This window comes from Heterodontus francisci, unplaced genomic scaffold (assembly GCF_036365525.1).
Source record: "Heterodontus francisci isolate sHetFra1 unplaced genomic scaffold, sHetFra1.hap1 HAP1_SCAFFOLD_201, whole genome shotgun sequence".
In the NCBI taxonomy this organism is placed as follows: Eukaryota; Metazoa; Chordata; class Chondrichthyes; order Heterodontiformes; family Heterodontidae; genus Heterodontus; species Heterodontus francisci.
This window is the reverse complement of record NW_027141653.1, coordinates 3,228,115-3,247,132: the sequence shown is the minus strand read 5'-3', so window position 1 is coordinate 3,247,132 and position 19,018 is coordinate 3,228,115. Positions and strand designations below refer to the sequence as shown.

The window sequence follows — 19,018 nt, the reverse complement described above, 5'->3', positions numbered from 1 at the left end:
GTTGGATTTGTCCTGCCTTTTGTATACAGAACATACCTGGGCAATTTTCCACATTGCTGGGTCGATGCCAGTGTTGTAGCTTGGCGGGCGGCGTGGCTAGTTCTGGAGCACAAGTCTTCAGCACTGCAGCCAGGATGTTGTCAGTATCCAGAGCCTTCAGCCATTTCTTGAGATCATGTGGAGTGAAGTGGATTTAGCTGAAGATTGGCACCTGTGATGCTGGGGACCTCAGGAGGAGGCCGAGATTGATCATCTACTTGGCACTTCTGGCTGAAGATGGTTGCAAATGATTCAACCTTGTATTTTGAACTGATATACTGGTCTCCCTTATCATTCAGGATGGGGATATTTGTGGAACCTCGTCCTCCTGTTAATTGTTTAATTATCCACCACCATTCAGGACTGGATGTGGCAGGACTGCAGAGCTTTGATCTGATCTGTTGGTTGTGAGATCACTCAGCTTTGTCTATTGCATGCTGCTTCCGCTATATGACATGCAAGTAATCCTGTGTTGTAGCTTCACTCATTTTTAGGTCTGCTTGGTGCTGCTCCTGACATGCCCTCCTGCACACTTCATTGAACCACTATTGCTCCCTTGGCTTGATGGTAATGGTAGAGTGAGGGATATGTCAGGCCATGAGGTAACATATTGTGTTTAAATACAATTCTGTTGCTGCTGATGGCCCACAGTGCCTCATGGATGCCCCGTTTTGAGCTGCCAGATCTGTTCATTTCTTCCCTCAGATATAATTGAAAGAAAAATTCTGAAGAAATGCATGAACTAAATAAAAAGGAGAGAGAAATAAATACTGACAAAATGGATGGCAGCATTTGGAAGGTAAAAAGATTTCAGTTTTATTATTGATGAGTGAGAGGAATATCTCACACTTTGCGGCTTCTGGAAGTGGATTTATTGATAATCTGGGAATTGATAGGAAACTGCTTCATAGTTGGTGGAACAAATTCCCGCCCTTGGGGTGGAGCGAACAGCTGCATCCGTCCAATAACAGACAGAGTAGAAGTACTGTATCAGGCCTTGTTAACTCAGTTGGTAGAGCACGAGACTTTTAATCGCAGGGTCTTGAATTTGAGACCCTTGTTGTGTGGTTGTTCTTCCCTTTTTCAGTCTTCATCAGCAGAGAGTTCAAGGAGTATTTGAAATTAAATTCAACAACATCACCAGATTTCAACTACTCCCACCCCGCCCCCTCCCAGTGTAGTTGACAGGACTCTCAACCTCTGCCTTCCCCCTTCCCCTCCATCCCAGAGATGCGACAGGGGTCCCCTTGTCCTCACTTTCCACCCCACCTGCCTCCACATCCAGAGGATCATCCTCCACCATTTCTGCCACCTCCAGCGTGATGCCACCACCAAACGCATTCTCCCCTCCCCTGTCAGTATTCCGAAGGGATTGTTCCCTGCGCGTCACCCTGGTCCACTCCTCCATTACCCCAATACCTCGTCCCCTTCCCAAGGCACCTTCCCATGCAATCGCAGGAGATATAATACCTGCCCTTTTCCCTCCTCTCTGCTCATTATCTAAAGCCCCATACACTCCTTTTAGGTGAAGCAGCGATTTACTTGTACTTCTTTCAATTATGTATACTGTATTCACTGCTCACAATGCGGTCTCCTCTAAACTGGGGAGACCAAACGCAGATTATATGGAACACCACTGCTCAGGCCGAAAGCATGATCCTGAGCTTCTGGTTGCTTGCCATTTCAACACTCCCCCCTGCTCTCATGTCAACATTTCTGTCTTTGGCTTGTTCCAGTGTTCCAGTGAAAATCAACCCAAGCTCGAGGAGCAGCACCCGACCTTTTGATTCGGCACTCTACAGCCTTGTGGATTGAACATTGTGTTCAATAACATCAGAGCATGACTGGTGTCAGGCAACCACAAGCATTAACACACTCTTTGCCTTTGTCCCAGGACAGCTTTGTTATTTAATCTCTCCTGCCCTCTGCCCTATCAAACACCTTCCCCTTTGTTCTCTCCCACATGCCCCTCCCCTTCACTTGTTTAAAACCTAATTATTTTGTAACCTGTGTCAGTTCTGATGAAAGGTCACAGACCAGAAACGTTAACTCTGTTTCTCTCACCACAGATGCTGCCAGAGCTATTGAGTATTTCCAGCACTTTTTGTTTTTATTTCAGATTTCCAGCATCTGCAGTATTTTGCTTTTATTGTGTCAGAAAGTCTTTCCTTGATTCAGGACTCTTACCTCTCTCCAGAATCTCTCTGCAAAAGATTGAACTTTATCTCGTTTCACTCACAGCTCAGGGTCAGTGTGGCACAGTGGGACTTCTGGCTGTCTCCCACTTCACAGTCCATCAGTACTGAGAAAACAATGGGGAATATTACTCACATGTTGTGTTCTGTAACTTTTTACAAACACTTTATTGTCTTCCAAAGCAGTGACAGAATGGTGGCTTTAGTGTGTTGTTGAAATAGCTTTGTTGAGTTCGTGCTGTTCTAACAGTTAAACAGTTCTTGATTCAATCCCAGGTTTTGGCACTTTCAACCTCTCCTGTGTCTTTTTCTTTGGCTCCAACTGTCAAGCTGCATGATTTACTCTGAAATTAGCACCAGAGAACCAAGGCACTAGCGAGCATGAGGAGCTGAAATTAGCACAGATCAAATCCACTTAATATTTCTGACTGAAGATGGTTGCAAATGCTTCAGCTTCATCTTTTGCACTGACGTGCTCAGCACCACCATCATTGAGGATGTGAATGTTTTTGGAGCCTCCTCATCTTGTTAGTTATTTAATTATCCACCACCATTCACGACTGGATGTGGCAGGACTGTGGAGCTGTGATCTGATCCTGAGGAAGATATCCGTGTGTGGAGTGGCGGGATGTATGGAGAGTGATCCTGTAGAGGGTGTCCGAGCCTGGAGTGGAAGCTTTCCGTGGAGGTACAGGAGGAGGCCATTCAGCCCCAGTGTTTTATAAAGGTTTAGCATAACTTATTTGCTTTTACTCTATGCCTCTATTAATAAAGCCAAGTGTCCTGTTTGCTCTTAGCAACCTTTTCAAACCTTGATCAAAAAAGATTGGTGTACATTGTCTCATTCTTCCTCCCAAACTATATCACTTCACAATTCTCTGTGTAAAATGTTATCTGTTGTGTGAAAGCCCATTTTACCAGTGTGTTTAAGTTCCTCTGAAGTGTGTTACTGTCACTGGCATAGGACGAAATTCACGAGCATTCTTTGATGCTATCTCCGTGTAAAGAGCAATCTTACACACTGGCTCAAATTGGGATTTTGTGTGTTTGGTATCTTTCCTCATCCACCAATATAAGCACAAATCTGTCTCATAATGTGCGGTCTAAGAATGTGCCAATGTTGCAATGTGGTGATAAATTCTTCAGTGTCACAATGTACTCACCAACTGTTTCACTACTTTTCTGATTTCTGGATCCAAGTTTGTAGCTTTCCGCGATCTCCAGTGGCTCAGGGTTGAGCCTCACTTCAACGAAGAAACGGAAAATTATGATTTAAAGATTACACATCTCTGTCTTCTCCTGAACTTCGAGTTCAAATTTGTTTGTGACGTTGAGTTACACGTTCAGACAGCACAGTCTTTGTCTTTGTGAAGGCATTGATTTGGGAATGGCTGTTTGAAACTGTCCCTTCTTGCACAGAAATTCAGTGCAAATACTTGATCACTCACAATTTCCTTGAGAGAAATTTGTTCACAATCGCATTCGACACGGAAACTGCCTCAGCATTAAACTCACTGAAGCAGAATGTGACCGTGTTGTATGTTTCAGAATGCTGGTGCCGTTATTTGTCGCTTTTAACCGAGACTGGGACACAGGGCAAGTTTGATCCGAGGTTGGAATATATTATCATTCAGGAGCAAGAAAAATCAAAAGGAACAAAATAAGAAAACCCAGTCCCCAGATTTGAGAATCTGTAGATCCGCTTTGGGAAAGTGAATCAGAGCAGAATTAAGGGTAAACAGTTCAACTGCCCAGAAGAGATGAAGACACAGCTCAGTCAACACGTTGCCCTGGTTTATGATGCTGGAACATTCCTCACACAGAAATGATTCAACCCAATGACAAACATTCTTGCAGCTGATAATTTATGCTACTGATTTAAGGACTGTCTCATGTGGTTACGGAGTGACGACGAGAAGATATTAAACTTTGTTCTATTCAATCTAGCTGTGATGAAGGTTGAATTTTTCCACCTTTGATAAACAGTATTTGAAGGGTCTCGGTAACAATGTTCAGTTTTGATGAGAGTGGGGTCTGGGTGAGAAGCTGCTGAGTGTGACAGGGTCAGGACTGGATGCAGGAAGTTCTCTGACAGTCTCCCTCTATCTCTCTAATGGGTTTGAGTTGATTTACGACTGGTAGCTTTTATTTTACTTTTCTTATTTAGAGATACAGCCCCTTCGGCCCACCGAGTCTGTGCCAACCAGCAACCACCCATTTATACTAATCCTACATTAATCCCATATTCTCGACCAAATCCCCACCATTCTCCTACCACGTACCTACACAAGGGACAATTTACAATGGCCAATTTACATATCAACCTGCAAGTCTTTTGGAGGTGGAAAGAAACCAGAGCACCCGGCGGAAACCCACACAGACACAGGGAGAACTTGCAAACTCCACACCGGCAGTACCCAGAACTGAATCCTGGTCGCTGGAGCTGTGAGGCTGCGGTGCTAACCATTGCGCCACTGTGCTGCTGTTGGTGTTTTGATAAATGAAGGAAGTTCCCTCCACCCATTTTTTTTGGACAGTCAGTGTGGTATAAGGATGTAAAGGGTTAATGCTGAAGATAGTGGGATCAACCCCTCCCACTGTCAGAGTGATGATGGAACAGTCACATTAGATGAAGTTTGGGAGAGGAGAGAGCAGCACCAAGGATGCTAGCTTAGCAGGCTTGATGAGTGTGTTGAGTATTGTGCAAATTAGAAAAGAGTTCTTAGTTCTTTCAGCAGGAACTGTGTCCAGAAAATATCGAGAAACTCACAATTTTATTATTCAGGAGTCGGAACACAGATATTAATTCCAAGTGACAGTTCTGGGACCAATTAACAAAAAAAGTAGAGAATAATATTGCTGACTGATTGAAATCCCCCAGTGAGGAGACAGTGAAATAGGTCATCTGTTGGGGCATCCTTCGATCCAAGGTTTCAGCAATATTTAATCTCCCTTTTTGGTGAAATTCTCTGTTATTTGCAACTTTTTTTTATCAGCTTTGATGGGAGAGTGAAAAAACTGAAAAAATTGAACAGTTCCATCCTTTCTTTTCTTCCTTCTTCTCTTCTTTCCATCAGTTTCTCTTTTCTGTCCCAGATCAATATAATGATGAGAATCCCACCTTAATCTGCTGTTTCTGGTGTTTTATCCATTCCAATCAAAATTTCAACATTCCAATCAAATCTATTTGTTTTTCCACGGTGTCTCTCCATGTGTTTTATTCTGTTGTATTCTCTCACAGTCTGTTTGATGATCAATGTTACATCTCACTCTCTGTTCTGGTGAAGATCAGAAGCAGTGATATCTGTTTACACCACCCGACAAGTCGTCCTGAGGCTGTGCCTCGCTGATCATGTGGAGTTTAAGCAATTCATCCAGTCAGTTGGTTCAGTTGTCATTTCATGTGAAATTCGGTCATCATGACTTCGTCAGTGACCTAATGGTTCAGGTGTCTGAGTGATGTTAATCATGATGTGTTGAAATGATTGTATGCTCCAGTCTTTCCGTGGTGGCTTTTCACACTGAGTAGAAACGTGTTGGACATGGTCTGGAAATGTTTCACACCGCTCCATTCCCAACTTCATTTACTGACAGAAGATATATTTCCATCATTGCTTAGCTGGCTGCACAGCCAGAAGCTGTGCTGAAGGTGACAGCTGGGCTGCTGCAACTGGCAAGGTGGCTGAGAGGTTAAGGCGATGGATTGTTAATCTGTTGTGCTCTGCACACGTGGGTTCGAATCCCCTCTTTGTCGTTAGTTTATGAACTGTTTAGTGTATTGTTTATGTTAGGTGAGTTTATTTGTGAAGTCAGCCTGGAAACCTGTTCTTGTCGATGTCCAGACAGTGATTCCAGAATTGGTTATACTTTATTAAAATTGAGACAGACAATTGGAATTCTTCACCCAAACTGCACTGGAATGAAGATCAAATAGGGATCACGAAACGGAGCAGGATTTTTCCTCCCGTCCTTCCTTCCATCTTTACTTTCTCTCGATTTGCACCAAGTGAAAGACAAATGGGAAAAGCAAATGGCGAGGGAGCAGATGCAGCAAATTATCCTTTGGCAAGAAATTTATTTTCAAATCTTCTTGATAGATTCAGTGAGTGAGCAATGCATTGGCAGAGGGAGTTTAAAATGAGGGGTCATCTACTACCTACGATAGATCAGAGTGTTTTTTTGTAAGAGGTGAGATGTTAGAAATGGCGGAGGAGCAGAGACCCGAATACTGAATTAATAAAAGCAAGTGGACTGGTCGAAAATAATGTGAAAAGAGAACAGAATATGAAGATTGGAACTCATGTTGCAGTGATAAAAAGCTCTGTGCTCCTGAAGTAAATGTCCAACCCAAGATTGTGGGGAATCTGTGGAGAGTGATTTGGTTGTTATACATTCTTGGGTGTGAGTATCGCTGATCCGGCTAGCATTTATTACCCATTCCTATTGCCGTTGAGAAGGTGGTGGAGAACTGCCTTCTTGAACTGATGCAGTCCATATGGTGTAGGAACACCCACAGTGCTATTGGGGAGGGAGTTCCAGGATTGTGACCCAACAACAGTGAAGAAATGGCGATATCGTTCCAAGTCATGATGGTGAGTGTCTTGGAGGGGAACCTGCAGGTAGTGAGTTCCCATGCATCTGCTGCCCTTGTCCTTCGAGGTGGTAGTGGTCACGAGTTTGGAAGGTGCTGTTGAAGGATATTTGGCGAGTTGCTGCAGTGCATATGGAGATGGTACACACTGCAGCCACTGTTTACTGGTTGTGGAGGGATTGAATGTTTAAGGTGGTGGGTTCGGTGCCGATCAAGTGCGCTGCTTTGTCCTGGATGGTGTTGAGCTTCTTGAGTGTTGTTGAGTGGGATGTATTCCATCCCACTCCTGACTTGTGCCTTGTAGATGGTGGACAGGATTTGGGGTGTCAGGAGGTGAGATACTTGCTGCAGAATTCGTAATCTCTGACCTGCACTTATAGCCACAGCATAGATGTGACTGGTCCAGTTACGTTTCTGGTCAAGATGTTGATGGTGGGGGATTTGACGATGATAATGCTTCTGAATATCAAAAGGTAGATTTTTTTCCTCTCTCATTGGGGATGTTCACTGGTTGGCACTTGTGTGGCCAGAAGGTTGCTTGGCACTTATCAGCTCAAGCCTGAATGTTGTTCAGGTCTTGCTGCTTGCAGGCACAGACTGCTTCAGTATCTGAAGAGTTGTGAGTCATCATCTAACATTCCCACTTCTGACTTATGTTGAAGAGAAAGTCGTCAATGATACAGCTGGGATGTTTGGGTCTAGGACACTACCCTGAGAAATTCCTGAGGCAGTGTCCTGGACTGAGATGATTGGCCTCCACGAACCACAACATCTTGTTTTGTGCGAGGTACAACTCCAGCAAGTGGAGAGTTTTCCCCGTGATTCCCAGTGACTACAATTTTGCTAGGGATCCTTGATGCCACACTCACTCAAGGGCAATCACTCTCACCTCTCCACTGGAATTCCACTCTTTTGTCTCTGTTTGGACCAAGCTGCAATGAGATCATACAAACATAAGATCAGAAGAACTAGTAGCAGGAGTAGGCCATTTGGCCCCTCGAGCTTGCTCCGCCATTCAATCGGATCATGGCTGACCTGATCATGACCTCAAACCCACTTTCTTGCCTGCCCACATAACCCTTGGCTCTCTTGTAGATAAAAATCTTGAAGACATTCAATGACCCAGCCTCCACTACTCTCTGAAGTAGAGAATTCCAAAGATTAATGACCCTCTGAGAGAAGAAATTCCTTCTTAAATGAAAAACCCCTAAATCTGAAACTGTGTCCCCCAGTTTTAGATTCCACCACGAGAGGAAACATCCTCTCAGCATCAACCCTGTCAAGCTCCCTCAGAATCTTATATGTCTCAATACGTTCACCTTTCATTTTTCTCAACTCCAATGAGTATCGGTCCAACCTGCTCAACTTTCCTCATAAGACAACACCTTCATCACATGAATCCAATGAACCTTCTCTCAACTGCCTCCTATGCAAGTATATCCCTCCTTAAATAAGGAGACCAAAACTGCACACAGTACTCTAGGTGTGGTTTCACCAGCACCATGTACATTTGTAGCAAGACTTCTCTACTTTTATACTCCATCCCCCTTGCAATAAAGGGTAACATTCCACTTGCCTTCCTAATTATTTGCTGTACATGCATGGTAACTTTTTGTGATTCATGTCCAAGGACACCCAGATCCTTCTACACCGCAGCATTCTGTGATCTCTCACAATTTAAATAATATTTTCCTTTTCTATTCTTCCTACCAAAGTCGATAACCTCACATTTTCCCACATTCTACCCTATCTGCCAAATTATTTCCTGGAGCTGAGAGACCCTGGCAGAACCTAAATTGAGCATCGATGATCAGATTATTGCTAAGTGTGTGGTGCTTGATAGCACTGTTGGTGACATCTTCCATCACTTTGCTGATGATTGACAGTAGACTGATGGGGCGGTAATTGGTCAGATTGGATTTGTCCTGCATTTTTTTTATGGAGAGGGCACACTTGGGCAATTTTCCACATTGTCAAGCAGATGCCCGTGTTGTAGCTCTACTGGAACAGCTTGGCTGAGGGCGCAGCTAGTTCTGGAGCACAAGTCTTCAGGACTAGAGCCGGAATGTTGTTCGGGCCCATAGTCTTTGCTGTATCGAGTGTCTTCAGCTGCTTCTTGCCATGATGTGGATTGAAGCGAATTGGCTGAAAACTGGAAGCTGTGATGCTGGGGACCTCAAGAGGCCGAGATGAATCATCCACTGAGCAATTTCTGACTGAAGATGGTTTCAAATGCTCCAGCTTCACCTTTTGCACTGACGTGCTCGGCTCCTCCAACATTGAGGATAGGGATGCTTTTGGACCCTCCTCATCTGGTTCGTTATTTAATTGTCCACCACCATTCATGACTGGTGACTGAGTTTCTCAGGGCAGTGTCCTAGGCCCAACCATCCTCAGCTGTTTCATTGATGGCTTTCTCTTCAACATAAGTCAGAAGTGGGAATGTTCGCTGATGATTCACAACTCATCAGATACTGAAGCAATCTGTACCTGCAGGCAGCAAGACCTGAACAACATTCAGGCTTGAGCTGATATGTGACAAGCAACATTCTTTGATCTGAACCTGAGGGAGATATCCGTGCGTGGAGTGGCGGGATGTATGGAGAGTGATTCTGAAGAGGGTGTCTGAACCTGGAGGGCAGAATCTGTGGAGAGTGGTCCTCAAAGGATGTCCATGTCTGGAGATTTAGGAATTCTGAAGAGGGTCTCCGAGCCCATAGTGGTGGGATGTATGGAGGGTGATCCTGAAGTGGGTGTCCGAGCCTGGAGCGGCAGGATCTGTGGAGAGTGATCCTGAAGTGGGTGTCCGAGCCTGGAGTGGCAGGATCTATGGAGAGTGATCCTGATGAGTGTGTGTAAACCTGGAATGGAAGCTTTCTGTGGAGGTACAGGAAGAGGCCAGTCATTCCCATTATTTTATAAAGGTTTAGCATAATTTATATGCGTTTACTCTATGCCTCTATTAATAAAGCCAAGTGTCCTGTTTGCTCTTAGCTACCTTCTCAATCCTTCTAACATTGGTGTACATTGTCTCTCTGCTCCTGCACCCAGTTTAGAATTGTAACGTTTCATTTATATGGCATTCTTCCTTCCAAATTGTATCACTTCACACTTCTCTGTGTAAAATTTCATCTGTTATGTGAAAGCCCATTTTACCATTTTTTTTTAAGTTCCCCTGAAGTGTGTTACGATCACTGGCATAGGACAAAATTCCTGAGCATTCTTTGATGCTATCTCCATAGACAGAGCAATCTTTTACGCGAGCTCAAATGTAGGATTTTGTGTGTTTAGTATCTTATTTCACCCACCAATAGAAGCACAAATATGTCACGTAAATCTTGTTCACTGCAGTCCCTGCTGCTGTTTGCTGCCTATATTTACAGACTTTTATCTCAACCTCGTCACCATGTTCTCTAATATATTCAGGGGGCATCAGCAGAGAAAATCTTCACCAAGCGTGGCAAATGCAAGGAAATGCTTATTTATGTCATTATGTCATGAACATAATATACAAATTTTTACATGTGTGAATCATCAAGATGTGTCCTCATAAATGGAGCCCCGTCACAATTAACACTGTCACCTTTCAATGTTTAGCAGACATGTTTGACGGCCTGATGTGTGTGATTCCCATATTAATGTGTTTGTGCAAAGTTCGGGGAAAGATGGAGATATGAATAATTTGTAGGGAAATCTTTTAAACATATTACCACATCTCTCATTCACAAAGATCTGCAAACACATGGATTCCGAAAGAACCTGAGTACAAAATCACCTAAAATAAACACAGCCAGAGAGACCTGCAATAACCTGCAGCTCAGGGAAAGTACATGATGTTATGGAAGGAATTCTGTTTCTTTTGTTAAAATATTTTTTGAAGAAGTCATAATCAAACTGAATAAATGTAGGACCAGTTCTTTTTCAAGAGGGCACCAAAAGAACCAATTTGGAAATGATGTTTACTGGTTGTCACATGATTCAAGTTAAATATAGAACAGAAACCCTGGTAACAGGGAGAAATGTGGACAGAGAAGTCAGTCATGCCCCTTGATTGGACAAGCTTGGCAGCAGCAGCGCAAACCTGAGACGGCAGAAAACTCACAACCTTTGGTTGTAGCAGTCAGTGTGTTTTACCTGCTGGAGTGAGCAGCTCATAAAGTTAGCCTGAAGAATCGTCAAGGAAGGAGAGAAGACCACAACCCAGTTTGTTTTCCAGAAAATCTTTAAAAGACCCTGAGAAGTCCACTGAGTTAATTCATTTTGTCGCATGTCTTTGAAGAAGGCCTGCTAAAATTAATTCTCAATGCCTTCTGAAAAGAACTGTTCTAAAATACCCTAGTGACCTGTCCACGTATCCTCGGAAGTTAGACTGTATTCCAGTTTTGGAGCAACATATCTCATCTGATGATTTCTTCAAAAATCAGCAAATAAACAGCCCAAGAGGTTGTTTTTGTCTGTAACAGAGCGCTGAATTTAAAAAAAAATCCCTTTTATTTTTTCAGCTATCCGGTGTGTGTGTGTGTGCATGTGGCTCGAAGATAAAAAAAAGGACTTTAAAAGTTGGTAAAGGTGAAAAAGGAACTTTTAAAATTTCCACCTGTGTGTTTATGCTTTACTTCATGACTAGTTAAAACTTGTTCGACAATAAATGGATAATTTTGTTGTTCATTAAAGAAGCCTGGTCAGTGTCTTCCATTCTGGGAAAAATAGAGTACATGATTGACTGTATCAGTCAGTGGGAAAGGTTCACATAGATGTTGTGACCTGTGGAGAAGTGGGAAGAGAACAAAGAGTGCCCTCCTCTGCCCTTAGTTGTCACAGCACTTGTGATCTGGCTCAGTAGCTTAATTGGTTCGAGTGTTTGTCTAATAATCAGAAAATCTTGGATTCATATCCTTGCTTCAAAAGTTAAGCTATCAATCATTTACATCAATTTTCTTGTGAACTTTAACTTTTCTTATGAATTTCATTCACAAAAGAAAACAGCTCAGTTGTTGCCTTTGTGAAGGATGTGAGTTTGAAATGGCTGTTCCTGCTCGTACAGATGTTCAGTGCTAATATTTCAACGGCAACTCAATCCCCTACAATTTCTTTGAGAGCAATGTGTTTGCAGTTGCATTTAACCTGGAAAACAGCTCAACATTAATCTCACTGAAGGAAAGTGTGACTGTGTTGTATGTTTCAGAGTGTTTGTGCCGTTTTGTGTCTCTTTTAACCAAGACTATAACACGACGCAAAGGGGAGGTTTGATCCGAGGTTTAGAATATATTATCATTCAGGAGCAAGAAAAATCAAAAGGAACAAAATAAGAAAACGAGTCTCCAGATTTGAGAATCTGTAGATCCGCTTTGGGAAAGTGAATCAGATCAGAATGCAGGGTGAACTGTCTGACTGCCCAGAAGAGATGAAGACACAGCTCAGTCAGCACGTTCCCCTGGTTTATGATGCTGGAACATTCCTCACACAGAAATTATTCAATCAATATTCATCTGCCAAGTCGGACTGAGGCTGTGCCTCTCTGATCATGTGGAATTAAAGCAATTCTTCCAGTCAGTTAGTTCAGTTGTCATTTCATGAGAAATTCGAAGTCATCATGACTTCAGCAGTGACCTAATGGGTCAGGTGTCTGAGTGATGTTAATCATGATGTGATCAAATGATTGTATGTTCCAGTCTTTCCGTGGTGGGTTTTCACACTGAGTAGAAACGTGTTGGACATGGTCTGGAAATGTTTCACACCGCTCCATTCGCAACAGGCCATGACCTGATGTGATGGAAATGTCATTTACTTACGGAAGCTACATTTCCATCATTGCACATCTGGATGCACAGTCAGGATCTGAGCTGAAGGTGACCATCCTGCCCAAATTTTCATAGAGGCAACAAAGACATGTGATGGGTTGCTGGCACAAAGTTGGGTGATGAGGTGTCTGAGAGGTTAAGGTGATGGATTATTAATTCATTCTGTTTTACATGTATGTGTTTGAATCCCATCTGCAGCAACAGTTTATAAAATGTTCAATGCATTGTTTCTTTGTAATTCACCAGCTTTTGCAGAAAGTAGGACTTAAGCTGTTGTAGTACCTTTTAGAAAGATAGTCTAAGTTATTCTGAAGCCATCTTCCAATGTCATCTACATGTAAGCCAAATTTTAAAGGATAAGATGTAGTTTTTAAAAGTCATTTCAATCTTACTCGAGTCTTTACAAAGAAGTCAGGTAAATCTTGATAAAAAGTCATATATATTTAGAGATCTTTTAAAAGCACTTCAATCTTGTTAATAAAAAGTCAGATGTAAATTTAAGAACTCTGATCAGGCCATGCTAAAAACTTACATACAATTAAGAAATAAAATACAACATTTAAAATGTCTGAACTCCTTTCTGAATGTTGAACCCTGCTGCTGCCGGTGTCTTCCTGGAATAGTGGAGCTGTTGTCTCAACAGAAAAGTCCTGAGCACCCCTGAGCCTGTTGGTACCGGCTCTAATCCAACCCAGGTAAAATTCAGGGTACGTTGTGGGCAATGAGCCCAAATTGCTGAACTACAGGTCCCTGTCACTTTAAAGAGTGGGCTGGTGCGATTATAATCAGAGGCTCCTTCTAAGCACATTTCTCACCACCACAACTTCCAGATGCTGGTGTCAGTGTGTGCATGTACTGGCAGTTGCAGTGCTGTTCAGACCCTCAATAGCAGTGAAAGTCTCAGAGTTCACCACTATTGGGCTGCAAAATCCAGGCCAATATCTCACAGCCCTGTTAGATTTGCTCTCCCTTTGTACAAAATCAAACTCCACGCATTGTCTTTCACTCACTCCTGTTTCCAGCCCTGACGGTGCAGAATTCCCCACTCAAAGGGACACAATCCAGTTGATTTCTGATCAAATACCTCCTTCCTCATTCAATAGAGGAAACAGAGACATGAACAGGACTCAGGTGCAAGAAAGTTTCATCAACAGAGCAAAGAAAGGCACCAACAAAAGTCACACCTACTTTCCAAATCATTTCACTGTAATATTCTTTCACTTGTTTTGTAAGATGACTGCAATAAATCTGAAAATGAGCACCATGAGCTTTGTGTTCACTAATCACTTGTTCTCCTGTGTTTGTCTGTAAGGTTTGCAATTCAATTTGTGTTGGATATTGAAGAGAATCTCTTTTCAAGATGATTGCACATCGTACTGTGTTTAAAGCAACCGACTTGTAAAATGGAAGATAATGAATGTTTCAATACCTGTGTGACCAGATTCTTCCAATGCTTTTCAACAGCTAGATTGACGATGCTTGTAATCTGTATCCTGTGGAGAATGGGAGAGGAGAATAAAAACATGGTGCATGAACAGGACAGACTGTGTAAAATGGGAGCACAGAAATACTGCCACCTCATTGAAAGTTAATGAGATTTATTCTAAGTCAGACACCTGTCCACAATGAACAAGTGAATACATTACTTGTCCACTTTCAATCTAAATGGGACTGAGGTTCCAACAGAGAAGTTTTCTGGAAAACCTGCTGCAGTTTTAACATTGATGAACTGGAACATCTTATACTAACTTTCAAATAACTGTAGTGATTGTATAGTTCTCATAGTGGAGAGAAGGAGTTGTTTATAAATATAAGCAGAAAGACACATTTGTGGATTGGTGAATGAGCTTTATCTTTCTGAAATGTATTTGTCCATTGGTTGCAGGTCACTGGAAATTCTTTTTTACATTTCAATTGTAGCAGCAGCAGTTAACAGCAAAATGTCTGATTAATCAGAGTAGTGGGTCTAGGAAACACTTAAACAGCCGAGACCCTGTAAAACAGAACTCCAAGTAATAGTTTAAATAAGGCACTGAACTGACAGAGCGGTAAAGGCCTGCTCAGGTAAGGAAAAAAAATCCCGACCCGAACCACACAGAACCACTTTGGACCCGAGCCCGACCCGGCCCGAGTATCTCCATTTATTCCCACGCCCGAACCGAACCGAGCCTTACCCGACCACTGGAATGTTCACTTTACCTACCTCCCGATTCCGATTCGACAGGAAGCTGCAGCATGAGCGCAATGACATCATCGAGATGCTCACTTGCTCACTGCGCAGACTCAGAGTTTCCCTCCTTAATGTCCCAGACTCCCAGCTTTGGTTGGCTTTTCAACTTTTGACACTTATTAAACTCAACTTCCCAGCAGAGTTAAATGTAATACTTACTGTGTGTGTCCGACACGGACTCAGCACGACCTGGACCTAGCCTGACCCGAACCTGGCCTGACCCGACCCGAGCTCGAAAGCCAGACCCGGAAGAGCGACACAACACGACCCGGACCCGACACAGGTCGTCGGGTCCCGTCGGGTTCAGGTCGATTAGCAGGCCTTTACAGAGCGGAGTTCAGATGAGGATTGAATTAATTTCAATCACTGAATCTAAACAAGAAGTAAATCTGTCAGGAATGGAACACGTTGCTTTATTTGTGAGCTTGTGGCGCAACAATAGCGCATCTGCTTCCACTTTAGAAGGTTGTATGTTCAACTCACGTCAGCCTCAGTGATGTTTTACAGCTGCTCAAGTTCCTGGATTTTATATCAGAAGAGAGTTCGATCTATTGGAATGTTCAGTGAATGGTTGAATTTCAAGATCAACTTCAATAGATTAAAGTCCTGATTTCTGGTTCCGTTCCATTTCCATTCTCAGTTCTTATTTCACACTGTTTTATATCAGAACAATGTTTCCGGGATGTGATGTGTCCATTGTTTGTACAATCGCTCTGTCACCCAGTGTGAGAAATAAAACACAAACCGCCCAGCATGCAGCTCAAACCCATACCTGGCTCTGTCTATAGGCCGCTTAGTTCAGTTGGTTAGGACGCAGTGTTGATAACAACAAGGCTGTGGATTTGATCCCCATGTGCGCTGTCACATGGTCAGTCATTAATTTGACACATTTTTGTAACACTTAAAATCCAACTTTTAGATACAAACAAGTTTACATAAAATGTCAGAGGGAACTTATTTTGAATAACATCCATTGCATCTTTGTCACTGGGCTGGAGTATCACAGAATTCTTTCCAATTATCTTCCATTTGCGGATAAACGTTGAACTCGTGGCCTGTTCCCGTTAATGGTAACGAGCAGCAAAAACAGACAGAGTGAGTCTGACCGCCCAGAGATGTGGAAAAGGCTTCAGTTTGGGACAAATGCAGCAAATCAAATATTCACCCGGCCCCAAGAGAGTCAAAAACTGGGGAAAAGGACACAAGGAGATAGAGAATAAGCTAAAGCAGCCAATGTAAATATTTCCCATCCTTGATATCCCTCTATTCCAATCCAACCTTCAGAGTTGGGTAAATAATTTCAGTGTAAATTGTGCAACTCGAGAGTCAAAACCAAATGGCGATGCAGAATAAAGGAGAACTGCCAAAACCCCAGATTGAACCAGGGATCTTCAGTCTAACACACTCCCAAATGAGCTATTTCAGTCTCACAGGCTTGGCATGATAAGTGGCAAGTAACATTCGCACCACACAAGTGCCAGGCAATGAATATCTCCAACAAGAGAGAATCTAACTATCTCTCCTTGACATTCAATAGCATTACAATCACTGAATCCCACACTGTCAACATCATGGGGGTTACCATGGGTAGCCATACAAATAACGTGGCTACAAGAGCAGGTCAGAGGCTTGGAATCCTGAGGTGAGTAATTACAGTGCAGCTGTTGGCTCCACCCCAGGGGCTGAATTTGTTCTGTAAACCATGAAGCAGCTTCTCTCAAATCCCAGGTTTATCAATAAATCCACTTACAAAAGCCCCAAAGTGTGATATATTCCTCTCACTCATCGATGACTCCTGACTCCCCAAAGCCTGTCCACCATCTACAAGGCACAAGTCAAGAGTGTGATGGAATACTCTCCACTTGCCTGGATGCGTGCAATTCCAACTCAAGAATCTCAACACCGTCCAGGACAAAGCAGCCCGCTTGATTGGCACCCCATCTACAAACATTCACTCCCTCCACCATCGACGCACAGTGGCAGCAGTGTGTACTGTCTCCAAGATGCACTGCAGCAATGCACCAAGACTCCTTCGACAGCACCTTCCAAACCCAGCAACCTCTACCACCTAGAAGGGCAAGGGCAGCAAATGCAGGGGATACCACCACCTGCAAGTTTCCCTCCAAGCCACACACCATCCTGACTTGGAACTATATCGCCGTTCCTTCACTGTCGCTGTATCAAAATCCTGGAACTCCCTTCCTCACAGCACTGTGGATGTACCTACCCCACATGGACTGCGGTGGTTCAAGTAGGCAGCCCAACCCACCACCTTCTCAAGGGCAATTAGGGATGGGCAATAAATGCTGGCCTAGCCAGCGATGCCCACATCCCATGAATGAATGAATAAAAAAGTGAAGTATCCCTTGTGTCATTGTTTTGGTCGAAAATATAACCCTGGTGGAACTGCCTCTCCCAATCACACCTCACTTCATAGAACATAGAAAATGGAGAAAATTTATGGCACAGAATGAGACCATTTAGCAATTGTGTCTGTGCCAGTTGAAAAAGAGCGACCCAGCCCAATCCCACTTTCCAGGTCTTGGGAATGGGATCTGAACAGATCTCAGAGCTCACATTATGTGAATGTTCTGTTGAAGTATTGGTGAGCTGATATACCAGGGGAGATTCACACTGTTAGACACAGTGTGAAATACATTCAAGTATTTATAAAACATTACAACATGTGAGTAATATTCCCCATTGCTTTCTCAGCACTGATGGATTGTGAAGTGGGAGACAGCCAGAAGTCCCAGTGATCCACACTGACCCTGAGCTGAGAATGAAATGAGATAAAGTTCAATCTTCAGCAGGGAGTTGCTGCGGAGAGGTTGAATCTCATTTCAAACACTCCTTGAACTCTCTGCCGAGGAATTCAGAGCTGGAGAACGCCTGTAAAATCAGCCTAAAAAGGAAATAAAAAACACCCACCGTGGGGCTCAAACTCAAAAACTTGAGATTCAGAGTTTCATGCTTTCATCGACTGAGCTCACCAGGCCTGAGACAGTGTCCGCGTCCTGTCTGTTATTGGACGGTGCAGCTGTTGGCTCCACCCCAGGGGCTGAATTTGTTCTGTAAACCATGCTTCCTCTCAAATCCCAGGTTTATCAATAAATCCTCTTACAAAATCCCCAAAGTGTGATATATTACTCTCACTCGTCCAGAATAAAAGTTACATATTTTGCTCTTTTTATCTTCCAAACATTGACTTCTATTTTGCTCAGCATTTATTTCTCTCTCCTTTTCATGTTGTTCATTTCCTAATGAACATTGCATTTCAATTATTTATGAGGGATGAAATGAACAGAAGAGATTTTCTGCAATGATACCAGGGGTGTGGGACAGAGCGAGTGGTTCGGATCTGGTGTACACTGCCTGAGAGTCTGCTGGAGGCAGATTCAATCGTGGCTTTCAAAAGGGAATTGGATAAACACCTGAATAGAGAAAATTTGCAGGGCTACAATGAAAGGGCAGAGGAGTGGAATTAGCTGATTTGCTCTTGCAAAGAGCTGTCATGGACATGATGGATTGAATGGTCTCCATCTGTACTGTAACCATTTGATTCCTTGATTCTAACTCTGTTAAAGTTGTTCTGAACTTGCTCTGCTCCAAGGAGAACAACCCCAGCTTTTCCAGTCTCTGCACATAACTGAAGTTATGAGGAACCATGGGGAACCTACTGTAAACCTTCCTCCAGACAGAAATGCAACTGTTCACCAAAACACTGTGACCCAGCTTTTCACAATATATATCAATGATTCGGATGTGGGGACCAAATGTAGTATTTCGAAGTTCGTGGATGACACAAAACTTGGACAGACTTAGTGAGTGAACAAGAAAATGGCACATGGAATATCATGTGTAAAAATGTGAGGTTATCCATTTTTGTAGGAGGAAGAGATGTGCAGATTATTTCTTGAATGGTAAGAGATTAGAAAGTGTAAATGTGCAAAGGGGCCTGGGTGTCCTTGTCAATAAGTGACTGAAAACTAACATGCAGGTGCAGCAAGCAATTAGGAAGGCGAATGACATGTTAGACTCTATCGCAAGAGGATTTGAGTACAGGAGTAGTGAAGTCTTGCTTCAATTGTATAGAACCTTGGTTGGTCTGCAGTTTGGAATACTGTGTGCAGTTTTGTTCCCCTTACCTTAGGAATGATAC

General features: G+C 43.1%; 1 non-coding gene across 1 annotated transcript; it reads left to right on the top strand.

Moving 5' to 3' along the window:
• The first annotated feature begins 5,906 nt into the window (after positions 1–5,906).
• Positions 5,907–5,988, top strand: trnan-guu (transfer RNA asparagine (anticodon GUU)). Its single transcript has one exon. It is a non-coding gene; the product is annotated as a tRNA-Asn (tRNA).
• Positions 5,989–19,018: the final 13,030 nt, after the last annotated feature.